Source organism: Cibotium barometz, chromosome 2, assembly GCF_041138505.1.
Source record: "Cibotium barometz isolate CiBa-2024 chromosome 2, ASM4113850v1, whole genome shotgun sequence".
NCBI classification, from domain to species: domain Eukaryota; kingdom Viridiplantae; phylum Streptophyta; class Polypodiopsida; order Cyatheales; family Cibotiaceae; genus Cibotium; species Cibotium barometz.
The window spans coordinates 6,188,328-6,208,666 of NC_141047.1; the positions used below are offsets into that span (position 1 = coordinate 6,188,328).

Here is a 20,339-nt window from a genome sequence, read left to right on the forward strand (position 1 = left end):
GCACATGATGCACAACAAGCAGGAAGAGCACAACAAGTGCCAAATGCTGAAAGGACAAGAGTCCCTGGTGCTAGGCTTGATGCAGGTCAAGAGAAGAGTAAGGATGAGGGATCCTCTACTCATTCCCGCTTTGCTCCAAGAAGACATATCCGTTCTCGTGTTGAGCTTTCCACTCATTCGGAGAGTGTGGCTCAAGAGAGAACGAAGAGGGATCGTGAATCTTCATCGCGGCATCATCACCATGGAGATGAACAAGATGTACATAGGGATGCACATAGAAGGAAGAAACCTCGAGAGTTCAAGTCCGGTGACAAGGATGTAAAGTTTGAAAACTTTCAGGGACGGATGGACTCTACCAAAGCACTTGCTTTCATTAGACAGTTTGAGATAGCTTTTTGCAATGAAGACTTTTCGGAAAAGTCTATGCTCAGGCATGTGGGAATGCATCTCAAGGATACGGCAAGTGATTGGTGGCTTGCAAAAATACTTGATGGAAGTGCTGCCCCAACTTGGTCTTCTTTCAAAATTCAGTTTTATGATCAATTCTTACCACCAAACTTTGCAAAGGATGTACGCAAGGAGTGGGATTGGCTGTCCCAAGATGAGGGAGAGTCTGTTGCTTCATACATAGCAAAGTTTTGGAAAGTCCTTCTCAAGGTTACTCCCTTCATGAAGATTGGAGAGGACGAGAAGAAGAGAAAGTTTGAATCGGGGCTCCATCACATCATCCAACAAAGCTTGGGAGTGTACCCAAATAAGACCATACAAGAGCTTATACACTCAGCCATGATTGCGGAGAACTTGCACATGAAAGCACCCACAAATAAGCCATTTGCAGGTCAAAACAAGAGCAAATTCAGGGCTGGTTATGACCAGAAAAAGGGTGGACAGCCACCTAAGAATGCTCCCAAAGATGGCCGAGATGCAAAGGATGACTCCGAAAAGAAGCCGGGGGGTAAACGCCACAATCTTGGGCTCTCAAAACACCAATTGGACACCAATTGGAAGAGTACAGGAAGGCTGGAAAATGCTTTAAGTGTGGCAGTAAAGATCATATATATCCTAAATGCCCACAGAATCCTAAGAATGCTGAGCCTAATGTGGAAAAGCCTCTTGTGAATGTTGTACCCGATGTGCAAGGTAATACAAGGCATGAGCCCAAGAGTAGAGTCATATGCAAGGCTTGGGGCAAATTGAAGGATCAGCCCGCTTTGTTTCTTTTTGATGATGCTTCCACAAATAACTTTATATCCGTACAGATGACTACCGCCATAGGTCTCAATGTGGAAGACATGGGAATGCAAATGAATGCAGATGCCGCCTTTGAGGGCAAACAGGTTGATGTAACTCCGGTCATTGGTAAGCTCCGTGTACATATACAGGACTACCTCGACCATGAAAGCTTTTTAGTGGCTCCTCTTACAAGTTGTGATGTTTTGTTGGGGATGCCCTGGCATCACCGTTTAGAGCCTATTAAGGCTTAGAAAGAGAAGAAAATCAACTTTGTACATAGAGGCCGTGAGCACTCTATAGATGCTGGTACTACTGGAAGTACCATACCTCTTGTAAGCCATGTACAAATTAATAAGGCAATAAAGAAATCAGCTTGTTCTTACTTGGTTTTTGTAAGTCATACCATTGAACATTCTAGTGTTGATGTTAGTACATTAGATCAAGACAAGCTTAACTTTTTGAATGAGTTCAAAGATTGTTTTGCGAATGCTTTGCCAGCAAGGTTGCCACCCGAGAGGCCGGAAGATCATTGCATAGATCTAATTCCCGGTAGCTCTCCACCTAATAGGCCACCATACAAGGTGAGTGCTAGTCAACAAGAAGAGATTATGGCACAGGTGAATGAACTTTTGGAAAAGGGTTTGATTCGGCCTAGTTCCTCGCCATATTGCTCGCCGGTACTTCTACAAAAGAAGGATGGTACTTACAGGATGTGTGTTGATTACCGTTCCCTCAATAAGATAACCATCAAGAATCGGTTTCCGATTCCGCGCATTGATGACATCTTGGACAAGCTTGAAGGTTTGGCATGTTTCAGCCGAATAGACCTCAAGAGTGGGTATCATCAAGTGAGAGTGGCACCTCAAGATGTACACAAGACTGCATTTAGGACAGCCTTTGGTCTTTATGAGTTTTTGGTGGTGCCTTTTGGCCTTACAAATGCACCCGCTACCTTCAACAGGATGATGGACAGGGTGTTCAGAAAGCATAGAAAGTTCATGGGTATATTCTTTGATGACATTATTGTATTCTCAAAGAATGAAGCCCAACATCGTGAGCACCTGGCTATTGTGTTTAAAGAGCTTAAGGAAAATCAGCTCTACATAAATGCAAAAAAGAGTGAATTCTTCCTCCCAGAGATTCACTATCTTGGTCACATTGTATCAAAGGATGGTGTGCGCATGGATCCCGCAAAGATACAAGCCATGCAAGAATGGCCAGAGCTGAAATCAGTCCATGAAGTGAGGAGCTTCCTTGGTTTATGTGCTTACTACAAGAGGTTCGTCAAGCATTTTGCTTTCATTGCCGCTCTGTTACATGAGTTAGCGAAGAAGAAAGCAATCTTTAAATGAACACAAGAAGAGAGAGATGCCTTTCAAAAGTTGAAGAGTGCAATCATCTCGGGACCGGTACTCATTATTCCGGATTTGCACAAACCTTTTGTGGTGGACTGTGATGCATGTGGGGACTGCATAGGGGCTGTTTTGAACCAAGAAGGACATGCCATTGCCTATGAGAGCAGACGCTTGCAACATGCAGAGCTTCACTTACAGGTTTATGAGAAGGAGTTGTTGGCTGTAATTCATGCCCTTACTATTTGGAAACACTATCTTTTAGGGGCTGATTTTATGGTCAAAACTGATCATCAAAGTTTGAGATACTTTTTGACTCAAAGTAAGCTCTCAGAGAAGCATATGAGATGGGCAAATTTCCTCTCAATGTTTCATTTTCAGATTTTACACACTCCAGGGAAAAAGAATGTGGTGGCAGATGCCTTATCTAGACGACCACAGGTTCATGCTATTACAGTTGCATACCATGAGGACTTATCGGATATGCGTAATACTTATCATCTGGATGAGGATTTTGCACATGTATGGGCTGATTTGCAAGAGGGTATTGCTGTCCCATCTTATGTCATAAGAGATGGATATCTCATGATGCAAAATCGTATGTGTGTGGTAAAGACCCTTCGCCATAAGGTTATGGATGAGTGCCATGCTCCTCCATATGCAGGTCATAGAGGCATTTTGGCCACAGCACAAGCTTTGGAGAGGTATTTCTTTTGGCCAGATATTCGCTAGGATATTGAAGCATATGTACGTGAATGTATGGTATGTCAAAAGGTCAAGTTTGACCGACATAAAGCACCTGGATTGCTTCAGCCTTTGCCTATACCAAATGAACCATGGGCAAGCATTGCTATGGATTTCATTATGGATTTGCCAAGGACGCCACGGGGAAATGATGCTATTTGGACCATCATTGACAGGTTTAACAAGCAGGCACATTTCATTCCCGTGCGCAAGACAATAAAGCCAGATCATATGGCTAGGATGTTTTTGGCACAGATATTCAAACACCATGGCATGCCTAAATTTATTGTGGGGGATAGAGATCCTAGAACCACAAGCTTACTTTGGCGCGCATTGTTTGACAATATGGGTACAAAGCTGAACTTCTCATTAGCTTACCATCCACAAACAGATGGGCAAAGTTAAATAGCAAATTCAGCCGTCCTCGACTTGCTGAAATCTTATGTATCCGACCGCAAATCGGATTGGGAGAAGTATTTACCACTTGTGGAGTTTGCCTACAACAATACGGTACATACTTCTACGGGCAAGGCACCCTTTGAGATTATCTATGGCAAGGTGGTACTACCACCCATCCTTCGTACAAAGGATGAGATTTCTGCAGCAGATGAGTATGTCAGAGACTTGGATACTGCATTTGCACAGGTACGGACAGCCATAGAGAGGTCTCAAACCAAGAATAAAAAGGCAGCTGATAAGCATAGAAGGGATGTACAATTCAAACAAGGTGATTGGGTCTTGCTGAAATTTGAAAAGGCACGCCTTCGGAAGAGGCCAGGGAAAGAGGGAAAGTACCCTAAACTTTCCAACAGGTACTATGGACCTTTTCAGATCTTGGAGAAGATCAATGATTTTGCATTTCGGCTTGTACTCCCAGATCATTGGAACATGCATAATGCTTTTCATGTGAGCCTATTGAGGCCTTATGTGGGACCGACACCGTTTGAGCCGGTTTTGGAAGACCCACCCGAGGTGGATGAGCTGGAAGAGATTCTTCAACCTGAACAGATTGTTTTTCACAAGGAACGAAAGCTTGCGGGAGGCAAACTTGTTCGTAGGTACCTTCTGAAGTTCAAGAATTATTTAGCTTTGGATGCGAAATGGATGGATGAGGCCTACTTCGAGGATTACCCAGATCTTTTGAAGGCCTATCTGGAGGCTTTTCAGTTGCGGTCAACTGATTAGAAGCCGGGGGGAATGTCACAAATCCCTATATTCTAGGGACATGCAATCAACTGATTAGAAGCCGGGGGGAATGTCACAAACCCCTATATTCTAGGGACATGCGGATGCGTGTCAGGCCTAGAAACATGCGGATGCATGTATGTATTATACCTGGGCATGTGTATGGATCATATGAGTGGATGCATATGAGTCCAAGGACATGGCAGGACATTTGTGGACTTTCGAGCGGTGCCCGTGTGGATTCCGGCCATGCACACATGGTGTGTTATGATGGCAGGCGGAATATTTTCAAGTACAAGAATGATGATAGGTGGTTCTCCAAGTTTACATGTGCACAATGCATAAATGATGCATGCCATAACTTTATTTTACTTTGTGTGACATTGTCTTGCTGCCTGGACAATGCTTGTTATTTTGGCTTGTGAAGTCCGAGGGACCAGGGACGCCCGGGCACCTTGTGGACACGTGTGTGCACTCCTGTTTGGGCCTAAAACTATGGGCTTATGGGTTTTGCAGGTGGTAAGTGCGTTCACACTCAATTTACAGCTTACTTCATTTACTACTAAGGTTTATTGGTTTGCAGGTCCACACTCATTAATAAGTGGCCGGACAACTTATAATGCGTTCGCATTTGGTTGGACCAAAATTAATGAAGTCCGGACAGCTTATGGCCATTTCCCATTTGGTTGGACCTAAACTTATAGAAACAGGACAAATGGAGCACTATGGGCTGGACACCTACCTGGACACCTTATGGGGACACATGTCAGCCAGCATGTGTACCCACCAGGCCCCTGAGGTGGCACCTGAAAAAGGCGCCTCCATCAAGAGGCCCTTTTGGGCTGTTTTACTCATTATTCAACATATTGGAGAGCTGGTTGGAGCTTTGGGAGTTGCTACAGGGCTGGTTGCTTGCTTCCCGAACTCACACAAGCTTGGACAACGATCCCCACACTCTTCTAAAGGACAGCTCTAGGGACCTCCACAGGGCTGTAGGACCCTTTACAGGTGGATTTCTCGCGACAGAAAGTTGCTGTTTTGGATTGGTTATTGCACAAAACAGGTCGGACAGCAATGGAATATGTGAGCATGGATGTGTCTCAAGGATTCCTGGTATAGCAGGTGCTTAGGGCAAGCATTGGGGACACTTGCTCGCGGAGAACACACGTTTCTAGATCAGTTTCTCGCGTGGAAACAGGGCCTAAAGATCCATTTACATCTTGTGCAGGGCGGAGAACCTGTGAGGATTGTGATACTCTTGTGCAGGGCGGATGTACCTGTGAAGAGGCTTGTGCAAGGCGGATGTACCTGTGTGTAGGGCGGATGAACCTACAGATTCTCTTGTTTGAAATGTATTCATTCATAATGTATTTGGAAGAATCAGGTGCACGCTGGTGGTGAATCCCCAGGCACCCGTAATCTTGTACTTTGCAGACTGTTTTGGTAATATAACCTAAGGGGGGGGGGGGGGGGTCAACCTATCATCGGCCCCTTTTTGTGGTGTACTGTCATTTTCAGCTTTGTGGTTGTAATGCTCAAGTGTTAAGTGCTCAGAATCTTGTTCACATTTATACGATTCCAATACACGCGTCCGCCTCCCGTTACAGTTACCATCACGTCAGGATTGTTCCAGAGAACATTCACAAGACCGCATTTAGGACTACTTTTGGACTCTATGAGTATTTGGAGATGCCTTTTGGTCTTACCAATGCCCTGGCTGCTTTCAACCGAATGATGGAAAGAATATTTCGACCACATAGAAAGTTTGCAAGTACTTTCTTTGATGACATTATTGTGTATTCAAAGAATGAGAACGAGCATCGAAAGCATTTGTCAAAACGGATCATCAAAGTCTTAGGTATTTCATGTCTCAACCTAAGATATCAGAAAAGCATATTAGATGGACTAGTTACTTGGCCCAATTTCATTTTAAGATTATGCATACTCATGGAAAAGACAACAAAGTAGCAGATGTCCTATCTTGGAGACCCATGACTCATGCAGTTTCTATGGGATATCATATGGACTTTACTATAATGAAAGATCTTTTTGTTACAGACGAGGATTTCGAGGATACTTGGAACAAATTACAGAATGGAGACTTGGTGACCTCTTATGTCATGAATGAAGGGTTCCTTATGATGCAAACCTGATTATGTGTGACTAAGGACTTAAGGCCGAAAGAAATGGAGGAATGCCATGCTCCACCTTACATGGGACATAGAGGTATCTTGACAACTACTCAGGCTTTGGAGAGTTATTTTTATTGGCCTAGCATGAGAAGAGACACTAATCAATATGTTCGAGAATGTTTGGTTTGTCAAAAGGTCAAGTTTGATCGACGAAAACCCACAGGATTATTGCAACCTTTGCCAATTCCCAATGTTCCATGGAAAAGTATTACTATGGATTTTATCTTTAGATTACCAAAGTCAAGATTCGGGAATAATGGAATATGGACTATTATTGATAGATTCAGTAAGCAAGCCCAGTTTATTCCCATGAAGAAGACTATCCATGTCAAATCCCCACGGATCTCCTTGTAGAGCGCTCCTGAAACATGACTCGAAACTTGCAAAACAAAGCCAAACAACGTGAAGGGAGTGCAAGCCTGACTCACCACCCAACCATGACAGCCGTGGGCAAACCCAGAAGTCTTGGTTGTCCCCACCGAGCCACGAGCTGAGCTAACTAGCAAGACGCACTGACCAATCTCTACCCCGTGACATCCCATACCCCAAGACTACTGCCAGCCTCGGTTGCATGAAGTAGGTGCACGTCTGCACTAGATCCAGGCTCCTGACCGTAGAGTTCTCACAGACTCGCGAGACTCTATGAACAACTGACTAACCTTGGCCACCCTTTTATAGACACTTGGCCGGTCACCAGGCGTCCACACTTGAGCGCCTGCCCGTCCATACTTGGATGCCCACCCGTCAGTCCCAGCTTGCCAATCAGCCTGCCTAGCTTTAAGCTTCGAAGCTTGTCTTGTGTGCGTGTTGCACACGGTAACACGATAGATACACTCTCTGCACATGACATACTCCCCTTCCTCTAAGAGCTCACTCCTGAGCTCAATAAAAACCCAAGGTAGTCCCTCTGAAGCGTAGTAAATGTCTCCCATGTAGCGTCCTCCTCAATACGATCCTTCCACTTGATCTTGTATTTCGTGAGTAGCGTATGTCACAATGTCTTTCACGAAATCCAAGAATCTTTTCCGGTTCATGTGACACAAATGTCATATCCTCGACATCTATGATTTCTTGAGAAGTAACTAACTGGTCTGTTTCACCCAGTACTTCCTTAAGTCTATGGACATGAAATATAAGATGAACTTTCACATGAGAAGGCAAGTCCAATTCATATGCAACTGAACCAATACGACGGGTAATCCGAAATGGTCCACAATATCTAGGATATAATTTCGGAGATTGACTCGTCCGTAAAGTTCGAAATCTTTCGGAACTCGCAAATACACCATCATTCCTTCATAGAACACATTCCGATTAATTTAGAAAGTGTGCTTGTCCCACTTGACATCAGGAAGGAACTTGTGAAACCACTGCATGCTCAAGATTATATCTGCTCCTACAAGAGAGGTACCCATAAAATCACGCACAAACTCTATGCCCTGAATGACTAATTTAGCACCTAGAGCTTCATACTTGACGCTCGTCGTCATGCCTGTGCTAAAACCCTCAACTTGCTTGTCCCCCTAAGTCAGGATGAAATGGGCACGCAGAGCGGCCTGTTCCAAGACCACGTCCTCCATGTTGCCGCTGTCAAACAAGACGACAACTCTCTAGTCACCTATGTAGCCAAAGGTCTTGAGCAATTCGTTACGCTCATACTCTTGGTCATGGGCACCCTTCAGCTTATCTTCGAGCTCCCGGCTAATTGAAACCGGACTTCAAAAATTTGACGGGCGGTGAAACAAACACTCACACAAAAAACACTTCAACACCTTTGAAGACCTCGAAAAGAAAACAAACAAGGGGAGCTAGAGTGCTCCTGCAAACAGTACACGGACACCGATTGGCCCCAAATCGCAGTGGTGTCCCTTGCGGTATTTCTTTACTTGATTAAATTTGAGTACAAAGTACAACTTGTAGAATCCTCCACCAACAGGATCCCTTGTAATTTCACCCAGGACTTCCAAATGAGAACTCTCGTTATTACAGCACAGTATACCATAGAGAAGGCACACATGTACAACACCTCCCTGCTTTCCAAAGGTCTTCTCCGTCTCTACCATGGATCCTTCAAACCTTTTCCCAAACAGCAGTAGGGCTATACCATACCATATGTCCTTCCCTATAGCCACAACTTGCATGTAACCTCGAGAAAACTACAACCTGTTCACATGAATCCAAAGACATGTTTCCACATGAAACCAAAGACCTGTATCCCATAATCCATAGGCCTGTTTCCTTTCGAAAACCAATTGTCCTGTTTCCATGAGAAACCCACAAATACACCATCCAAGCACGGTGCCAAAACCAGGGTTGTTTTCCATAGCACCAAGCGAGAAAAATAGAGAACCTGTAAGCAATTCCCTGAACACATATAAGTTCAACACGAAGAGAAATCACACCATCTCTCCCATGAACATTGTCCCGTGCGTATGTAGCTTGTTCTCCTGTTTCAGAGTCTCTCGTACTTCCATGGCACACAGAAGAGAAAACACACCAGGCCCTTATGATGAGAGAGAGGGAGAGATATATAATCATCTCCAAGTCTCCACCCTGCACCCAACATCAAGCGTATGGTCCTCACACCCACGATTAACAAATCGGGTATAAATACCAGCCCACCAACTTGTACAAAAGCCCTCAACTCATGTCCACAACTAAACCTTGCATGAACATGGATACATGGGCCCTGGCAGACTGAAGCAAACTGCCCAAAAGTAGTCCCTGTCATACAGCAACCTTGCCAGCCTGCTTCTTGCCCAAAGTGGGAGAGAGAGAGACATTCAATAGGCGCCTGTGCACTGTTACGCAGCAGCCAGCCAGCCTGCTTCTTGCCAAAAGCGGGAGAGAGAGAGAGAGAGAGAGAGAGAGAGAGAGAAGCAGTTCAGTCTGCCTTGCTTTTCACCAAGAGAGAAGGGATAAGCCCTTGCGCTGCAGCTCTGGTGTTGCCTGTGCTCTCTGGCGACCAGCCATCCAAGAAGAAGCTCGCTCTTTTTTTCACCAAAAGGAGGCGCCTGAAGAACAGCCCACCACCCCCCTTTTTCTCATTAAAAAAACTAAAAGCAAAAACAATAGCAAAAAGCGCTTCTTCAAAATATTATTTATTTTGAACCACCAAAGGTTATAAAACCTTATAAATTAAAATCCTTTTGTCCCCTTCACACTTGGGGCTTCCACACATGGGTTTCCTTCTCAATTCCAAACGGATGCCATTCACGCTGTCCACCATGTCCCCGAGCCCACCTGCATACTGCCCAAAGAAAAACACAGGGTCGTAACATACCCCCCTCTTGAAAAATAGCAAGCATCCTCGATTGCACTCAATGGCACAGTAAGGCATCCTTTGAGCAAAGAGTCCCCATATGACAAAAGCAGTGGCCCTCAAGTGCATCCGGGCGATGAAACAATCATCTTGCACAATATGGCCACACCATCACGTCAAAGTGACAAACAACTCTTGCTTGTTCCTTCAGAACCTGTAGCAAAAGTCTAAAAGCAAGTGGAAACACGTAACCTGTGTTAGCCAAAAACAAAATCATGCATCATTCTACATATAACACACATATGCATTCGCAAACAATATGCTCCTCAAGATGCTCTACCTACTCTAAAGTAACAGTCTACGGGCTGCTCGCAAGCCTTACGCCCATGGGCATCCCGCAGGACCCACGACTGATGGTACAACATGAGCATATGAAAGCACTCAATGCATCCAAACAATACATCCACTAAGTACTTCCCACATATGCCTCATGGCCATCCCGCAGAGTCACACCCATTGGTGCATCCATGCACATAATAAAGTACTTGATGTATCATACCAACATACATGCATCACATGACACAATCGAGAGTATTACCGAATGTATTCTCAATGGTACCAGGATCCAATGGCACTAGAATACAATAATACCTCAGAAAGTGTATGCATACATGCATAAATAGAGTTCGATCCATATATCCATGAACCAAACCAACTCTAGGACTGCTCGCAAGACTTATGTCCTCATAGAGTCTCGAAGTGTTAGCTCAAGTTGCCGCAGACTTTGAGCTCAACCAAACCATGCCATTCCAAAGGATACCAACTCCATAAATAGCATCATCTCAATTGGCCAACACCCTGGTCAAGAACAGCCAGAACCATATGACAAAGATCAACATCCCAATCTTCCTCAGTCATACCTTAGTTCAAAAACCATCTCTGTTACCCATAGATGTAGACAGAGTTATGCATAGTGGTGCGGCCGACTGTGAACCATACCCAACTTTACCATCTCATGTGACTAGTACACAATATCATAGAAGTCCCATAAGCAGATGTACTGTCAGCCTCAGTACCTTCGGGTGAATACAAAGATGTCACCAAGCAACTCCTAGATGAAAACTGAGCGTGTCTATAACAAGAGAGTGGAGGTGCTAACCCCCTCTTGAGCATCAGGTAATGCTCCAGACCCCAGTTCTGCTAAACCTGAATGAGCCCTCGCAAGAGTCGGCTCCAACTCAAAGGCATAAAGATAAAGCTTGTACCTTTCTTTCCTTGTGTGCCATTATCTGCTCGGGAATGAGAACCTTATCAAGTTCCTCTACTTCTATCTGAGCCTCATTTGATACATCCACAGGCACCCAAAATCTGCTTGCACTACACCCAAGTGGTAAGCACAAGTCCCTAATGAAGCATAGTAGATCACCACTGCTAAACATAGAAAGAAGCTGTCTTCCGAACCCATGAAGCCTTTGTGAAGATACCACTAGTGACAAAGTGTCAAAAGCCATAGCCTTCAACCCATCTCTTGCACCATAACACTTCAACTGCTTCTTGTTCCTGGCTGACTACTTCCTGTACTTGGTGTCTTTTCTCCTGAGCGTCATCTTTAGCTTTTGTTCTTCACCTCATACAGGCAAAGACACACAATCCTGCACTGTCTCCTACACTTCCTTTTCACTTTCCACATGTTGAAGCTTTTGATGTGACAACCACGAGCTCGCCTCCTTGAGAAAGTCGACGATATCCGGACAATGGAACCATGAACCCGGCCTTCAAAAATTTAACGAGCAGTGAAACAAACACTCGCACACAAAACACTTCAACACCTTTGAGGACCTGGAAAAGAAAACAAACAGGGGGAGCTAGAGTGCTCCTACAAACAATACACGGACACCGATTGGCCCTAAATCACAGTGGAGCACCTTGCGGTATTTCTTTACTTGATTAAATTTGAGTACAAAGTACAACTTGTAGAATCCTCCACCAACAGGATCCCTTGTAATTTCACCCAGGACTTCCAAATGAGAACCCTCGTTATTACAACAAAGTATACCATAGAGAAGGCACACATGTACAACACCTCCCTGCTTTCCAAAGGTCTTCTCCATCTCTACCATGGATCCTTCAAACCTTTTCCCAAACAGCAGTAGGACTATACCATACCATATGTCCTTCCCTATAGTCACAGCTTACATGTAACATCGAGAAAACTACAACCTGTTCACATGAATCCAAAGACATGTTTCCACTCCCATAATCCATAGGCCTGTTTCCTTTTGAAAACCAATTGTCCTGTTTCCATGAGAAACCCACAAATACACCATCCAAGCACGGTGCCAAAATCAGGGTTGTTTTCCACAGCAAGCGAGAGAAAAATAGAGAACCTGTAAGCAAATCCCTGAACACATATAAGTTCAACACGAAGAGAAATCACACCATCTCTCCCATGAACATTTGCGTATGTAGCTTGTTCTCCTGTTTCAGAGTCTCTCGTACTTCCATGGCACACAGAAGAGAAAACACACCAGGCCCTTATGATGAGAGAGAGGGAGAGATATATAATCATCTCCAAGTCTCCACCCTGCACCCAACATCAAGCGTATGGTCCTCCTCACACCCACGATTAACGAATCGGGTATAAATACCAACCCACCAACTTGTACAAAAGCCCCCAACTCATGTCCACAACTAAACCTTGCATGAATATGGATACATGGGCCCTGGCAGACTGAAGCAAACTGCCCAAAAGTAGTCCCTGTCATATACCAACCTTGCCAGCCTGCTTCTTGCCAAAAGTGGGAGAGAGACGGACGTTCAATAGGCGCCTGTGCACTGTTACGCAGCAGCCAGCCAGCCTGCTTCTTGCCAAAAGTGGGAGAGAGAGAGAGAGAGAGAGAGAGAGAGAGAGAGAGAGAGCAGTTCAGTCCGCCTTTCTTTTCACCAAGAGAGAAGGGATAAGCCCTTGCGCTGCAGCTCTGGTGTCGCATGTGCTCTCTGGTGACCAGCCACCCAAGAAGCTCGCTCACTCTTTTTTGCACCAAAAGGAGGCACCTGAAGAACAGCCCGCCACCCCCCTTTTTCTCATAAAAAAAACTAAAAGCAAAAACAATAGCAAAAAGCGCTTCTTCAAAATATTATTTATTTTGAACCACCAAAGGTTATAAAACCTTATAAATTAAAATCCTTTTGTCCCCTTCACACTTGGGGCTGTCCACACATGGGTTTCCTTCTCAATTCCAAACGGATGCCATTCACACTGTCCACCATGTCCCCGTGCCCACCTGCATACTGTCCAGAGAAAAACACAGGGTCGTAACACTAATGATCACTCCAATCGAAGCATTGGGATCCGAAGAACTAGGGGCAACCACTGGGGTCTCTGTGGAAGCTGGGCTCACCACTGAAGCCGTGGAGGCTAGGGTAGCGGTCTTTGGAGTGGTAGTCTTCTTAGGACACTCCCGAGAAGTGTGACCTTTTGTATGACAAAAGAAACACCTACCCTCCTCCTTGTAATGAGTGATCTCCTCAGTACTCAACTTGCCACCGGTCTTGCCTGCCTCCGCTTTCTGGTCTGGAGTAAGCTTGGGTGCATTGGTCGAGTTCTTGGAGCCAGAGGCTCCCGTGCTTTGTCTTGGGGAAGACCCCGTCTAGTTATGGCCTTTTCCCTTCGCCGAGGTGTTAGCCTTGGGAGTAGCCGACTGGGAAGTCTTGGGCTTTCCACCGTTGTGCTTCATTTCAGTACTCTGCTCAAGTGAGAGTGCGTCTTCGAAGGTGGTTGGCCTAAACATAAGCACCTCCCACTGGATTGCCCTTTCTTGTCCATATCAGATAAGCCCAACTACAAACATAAGTTTGAAATTTTGTTGGCAAACTGAAGTTGCACGTTCTGACGCATTCCCCTAAACTCATCTTTGAGTCGCTTAAGGTAATGGGGCAGTAGAAACCGCTACTTAATGTCACAGATAAACTCGTCCCAAACACAAGCTGCCATATCTAATCTGGTGTAGGCATGGGTCCACTCGGTCCACCAAGGAATGGCCTCAACTTCCAAGTACCAACTAGCTAAGATCACCCTATCAGTATCACTTTTTCGAATTGCGGCAAAGTAAGCTTCAATTTGATGCAACCATGAATAAAGTGTTGTGGGGTCGAGTTTATCATTATACTTACTGAAATTCATTTTCTCGGGAAAATGATGTGAGGAAGCCGCTAGTGTCAGTCTTGCCTCCAAAGCCGCAAGGTATCCCTCATGTTCCATGCGTCGCATGGTGTCGTCTTCACGTTGTCGAATCTCCAATGCACGCATCTGCAACTCAAGCATCGAACTTGGCTGCGGTCGTGACCCTTCAAAGGGGTCCCTGTGTAGAGGTTCTGGAATCTGGGAAACAGAAGGAGAGAAAGAAGGAGACAGAAAACACGGAGCTGGAGAACGGGTGTGCTCTTCCAGAGCCAATATCTGCGCCTTCTGCTCTTCCGACTTGGTACTCAGGTCTGCGATTGCTCGCATCATCTGTTGGAACATCTCTTGTACACTCATGCCTGATGCCCTGGCTAGACTGTCTGGTGCACACTTCCGTCCCAAGGTTCTTGGTCTCTCTCGCCGTCGTAGCTCCCCATAGCAGGAAAATGCACTACCTTTCCGGAGCGTGATCTGACCATCCACTATGTGTCTGGGAGACTTCCGTAGGCTGAAACCAACCGTCCTTCGAGGGACATGAGTCACTCCGAAAGGGGTGGTCCCTCGGAGTCTAAAACTCAACCACATGAGCGAGAAAAAAAAATCTGGTTTCTTGCTGAATCTTTACACTTGAAGTAGGCTCTGATACCACTGTAACGCGCAGAAGCTTCAGGGGAGATCGGTAACTTCAATGCTCACAAATCAGCACACGTTTCACGACGAGAATAACGGACAAAACTGAAAATAGATGTGCAGAAAAGAGAGAGAGAGAGAGAGAGAGAGGGGGAGAGAGAGAGGGAGGGAGGGAGGGAGGGAGAAGAGGACATAGTATTGGGTCCCAAATACCCTCTGTAGAATGATGCAAAATCTGAAATAAAAGACTGAACCTGAACCTTCTTGGCTGAGGATAATCCTCTGCCCTTGACCTTCAGAATTCCACCCTTGCGTCAACTCCTCCTTGGCTGTCCTGGCCCCTTGAGTAGCTTCAACACTTGGTGAAATATGAGATAGAATGGACTGAATTTATCATAGTCACATGGGACGCGAAATGGGGGCAGGGAACGGGGACGAAAAAGATTGAGAATGGCCATTCCCTGTGACTATAGAGTGACATGGGACGAAAATGGGAACGGGAAGATGCTACCATCCCCAACATTCTCGAGTCTAAAAATGTCCATTCCCGAAGACCAAGACTTCACATTTCTGTCACACCAGTTTTGTGCCCGACAAGAAATTCTTGCACGAGTTTCATGAAAGGGAGATTTCGTCCATTACATGTGCACATGCATTCATGCTTGCATGCATAAACTTGTTTTCGCACGACTTGTTTTCGTGTGTTTGCCTGTTATGACGTGCCAGTACACTGGATAGGGACGCCCCCAGTGTACTGTGGGTGTGTTGTTTGTTGACGAGTCGGTGTGGGATGTGAAAAGGTGGTAAGTATTGCCTTTTTGGCCTTTTTCAAATGTAAAATCTATAAAGTAGAGTAAACCTTAATATTTACAAGGTTGGGTGTTCACACATATTTAAGTTTATTACTGGACACCTTTCAATGTGGGTGCCCAAGAACTAACCATTGATTAAGGCCTAACAATATTTAAAACTAAGGATTACATGGGGGAAAATCCCCTCCAGTACGTGGATGATGTATGGGGGGTGGTTGATGGAAAAAAGAGCGCCTACTAGATTGGAAGAGGAGGAATGGTTTTCACCTGCCTATGGCTGCCCCGTATCGGCCCTCACCCCCGCCACCTGATGTTGTCCTTGTACCCGCCATCAGCACCCGCCTGTGGCTACCCTTGTAGTATGTACCGGCCCTCACACCCGCTGTCGACTGTTGTCCTTGTACCCACCACCAGCCCTGCTGCTATTGCCTCTGTATCCGCTAACAGTAACTAGCTCTTGCAGCTCTTATACCCCCCATTAGCACCCGTTGCTGCTGCTCCTGTACTCGCCATTAGTACCTATCGACTGATTTGATGGCTGGTCACTCGTATGCCTCTTATGTGATCAAAGAGGGTTATCTTATGAAGGATAACTGCTTATGTGTGGTGAAGGATATGCGTCCAAAGGTTATGGAGAAATGTCACGCCCACCTTATGCTGGTCATAGAGGTATTTTACCTACGACACACATGATAGAAAGATGTTTCTTTTGGCCAAGCATGAATGGGAGGAGAATTAGGGTTTCATGTGGAAGACATACACAGAGAGAAGAAGGGAGAGAGAGAGAGAGTTGTGGGGATAAGTCAACTCATTGATATGAGTGTGTGACTCCCCTATCACACATGTATATTGCACTAGTACACATAGTGCACTTAGTACATTAAAAGTACTAAGTGTACTATGTACTATAACTTATGGGCTTGTACACACTATAAGGGTGGGCATAATGCCTTTACCCCAACAACCTCCCACTTAAAGGCAAAGTGCCCTTAAATGAAGGAAAAGAAAAATCAGCATGTACATGATAATATACAAGGCCATATCAAGGCTGAAACTGGCCTCATCCAATGCCCATCAAGTGTCTGCAATGAGCAAACCGCTCCGGAGGCAAACTCTTTGTCAACAGATCAGCCGGGTTGTCATCCGTATGAATCTTAACAAGCTGAATTTGCTTGTTCTCTATCACCTCTTTGATGAAGTGATACTTCACATCCACATGCTTCGTCTTTGCATGAAAGACAGGGTTCTTTGCCAACTGGATGGCACTCTGACTGTCACAATGCAACAATGGAATATCCCCTGTATAACCCAAATCAACCACTAACCGAGATAGCCATAATGCCTCCTTGCAAGCCTCTGTGGCTGCAATATACTCGGCCTTTGTAATAGATAAGGCAGTGCACTTCTGCATCCTGGATATCCATGACACAGCACCTCCTGTGAATGTAAACACATAACCGGTAGTAGACTTCCGGTTATCTGGATGACCGGCATAATCCGAATCCGTGTAACCATGCACTAATGCATCCTGTTTGCCAAAGCATATGCACATATCCTGTGTGCCCTTCAGGTATCTCATGACACCTTTCACTGCTTCCCAATGCTTCTTGCCAAGGTTGGCCATGTATCTAGAAACCACTCCCACTGCAAATGCAATGTCCGGCCTAGTAGCAACCATGGCATACATGAGACTGCCACAAGCTGAAGCATACGGATTACGGAATCTTGGCCATATCAGCCCTGCCACTATCTGACTGTGGACTGTCCATAGCACTGAGTTTCACATATGGAGGCAAAGGAGTACTAGTCTTCTTCCCCCCGTCCATATTGAACCTCTGCAAAACTTCGCCAATGTATTCCTTCTGAGACAAATACAACACATGCTGATTTCTGTCCCGAAGTATCCGCATACCCAAAATGTGATTTGCATCACCCAAATCCTTCATATCAAAGGTTTGATGCAGCCTCTTCTTCAAGGCATCCATCTCTTTACGAGATTTCCCGGCAATCAACATATCATCAACATACAAGATGAGGATCAATAGACTGCCATCCAAAGCTTTCTTGGTGTATAAGCAGTGATCTATGTCACTTCTCCTGAAATCCTGTGATTTCATGAATGTATCAAATTTATGATACCATTCCCTTGGTGCCTGTTTGAGCCCATAAAGACTCTTTTTCAGCTTGCATACAAGCTTCTCCTTTCCATTCACTGCATAACCCTCTGGCTGTTGCATATATATCTCCTCATGGAGATCACCGTGAAGAAAAGCAGTCTTCACATCCATCTGAATCAAGTCCAGATCATCATGTGCAACCAAAGCTAACACAGCTCTAAGTGTGGTCATTTTGACCACTGGAGAGAAGATCTCATCAAAGTCCACACCATATTCCTGTTTGAAGCCCTTAGCCACTAGCCTGGCTTTGTATCTTGGCTTTGCATCAGGTGCAACTTTGAGCTTGTATACCCACTTGCATGGCAAAACCTTCTTGCCTGCAGGCAAATGCACCAACTTCCATGTTCCATTTTTGTGCAGAGAATCCATCTCTGACTTCATAGCACGCTCCCATAGAGCCTTGTCTGCCCTCTATAAAGCCTCCTTATAACATGAGGGCTCCCCACAGTCAGTAAGCATCAAGTAGTCAACCCCTGGAACAAACCTGTCAGGGGCTCTGGAGGGTCTTGTGGACCTCCGTACCCAATGACCATCATTTGCAGGTTGCTGTCCAGCCTGCATATCACCTATTGGTGGCTCCTGTTCCATGCCATAAGGCTGAAAAATCATGCCCGGTATCTCCTCTAACTGTGGCATATCCATAGGGATATTTTCTACCATCTCTGGCTGTCCATTTGGACCATTTTCAGCACCATTTAAGGGCTGGTTTTGCTGCTGTAATGGCTGATTTATAGCCCTTGGTTGTTGTCCATGATGTCCATCATCATCAAAGATGACTCTGCCAGGCTCCTGTTGCCTTGCAGGCTCCTTATACATGCATGTTTCATCAAAAATGACATCATTGCTGCGTATAATCTTTCTATTCACGGGATCCCAAAGTCTATACCCCGTTTCACCTCTGTCACCATATCCTAGGAATATGCATTTGTGAGACTTAGGATCAAGTTTGGTGCGCATTTCCCTGCGTATGTGCACGTACGCAACGCAACCAAACACTCTCAAGTGCTTGTATGACGGAGGCTTCCCTGTCCATACTTCCTCTGGCACTTTCCCACCAAGCCTCGTGTTAGGTGACCTGTTTATAAGATGAACAGCTGTCATAACAGCTTCAGTCCAAAAACCACGAGGTAACGCAGCATGTGACAACATAGAACGGACCTTCTCCTGAATGGTCCTGTTCATCCTCTCTGCTGTCCCGTTTTGTGGAGGATCATAAGGAGTAGAGAGCTCCCTCTTGATGCCTTTAGCATCACAAAAGTCCTGAAACTGTTTGGACATATACTCTCCACCATTGTCGAAACGCAAAGCCTTCAGTGTTTTGCCAGTTTGATTCTCAACAAGAGCAACAAACTTCTCAAACACTGAGAATGTATCACTCTTCAAACGAAGAGGATAAACCCACACCTTGCGTGTGGCATCATCAATAAAAGACACAAAATATTTTGCCCCTCCCAAAGAAAGCTGAGGCATCTCACATACATCTGTATGCACAAGCTCTAACTGAGCATCTTTCTGTCCAAGAGCTTTCTTGTGGGGGCACTGGAGTTGCCTGCCATACATACAATGCTCACAAAACTGAAAACTTGAAAACTTTAGAGAAGGCAAGTAACCCAAACGAGACAATTGCTCCATTCCTTTGACACTCATGTGTCCCAACCGGCTATGCCACATAGAGATTTCCGGCAGCTCGGTTGCATTTACATTAGCATGGTGACAATAATCAGCATGCATGAAGTAAAGAGTGTCCACCTTAGAGCCTCTGGCAACAACCAGTGAGCCCTTACTAATCTTCCACTTTCCACGACCAAATGTGGTAACATAATCAGCATCATCAAGCTGTCCAGTAGAAAGCAGGTTCTTCTTGATCTCAGGCACATGCCTGACATCATGGAGCATAAGCTGTGAGCCATCTGAAAACACAAGCCTCACATCACCTCTGCCAAGAATCTTGCATGCATGGTTATCACCCAAATAAACTACTCCTTCATTGCCAGCAGTATACCTGACAAACAAGTCTCTGCAACCTGTGACATGAAAGGAGGCACCTGAATCAATGATCCATGAGTGCATACCATGACCATCTCCTGTAAGAAGTGAATGGGCATCAAGTGAAGACGTGAATAGGACCTCATCCTCACTGTCACCTGCATGTGACACATTGACTTCTTCAATCTTGACTCCACTTTTGGCCTTTGGCTTTACATCTTTGGCTTCATCTTTGTCTTTGTCTTTGCCTTTTCCCTTTTCCTTTTAGCATCACTTTTTGATGTGTCTCTTCTTGCCACAATAATGGCATTCCAAGTCCTTTTTGGAGCGGGACTTGCTCCTTCCCCGTTCTTGGCTTTTTCCCCTTTGCTGGGATCTCCCACGTGCATTCATTGCATTGGACTTTCCAACAGAGTTGTTTTTCCTGTTCATCTCTTCTTGAAGAAGAGCATCCTCAACATCTGCATATGACAGCATAGCATTCGAATTGCTAGTGGCTGTCCTAAATGTGTCCCAACTCTCTGGCAAAGTGCATAAGAGAAAAGTGGCTTTGAACTCATCGTCCATTGCCAACTTTTGATTA

At 45.2% G+C, this 20,339-nt stretch overlaps 1 protein-coding gene across 1 annotated transcript in view; it reads right to left on the reverse strand.

Moving 5' to 3' along the window:
• The window catches only part of LOC147640581 (protein ALUMINUM SENSITIVE 3-like), a 43,486-nt gene that overhangs the window by 12,092 nt on the left and 11,055 nt on the right, over positions 1–20,339 (reverse strand). The window lies entirely within an intron of this gene.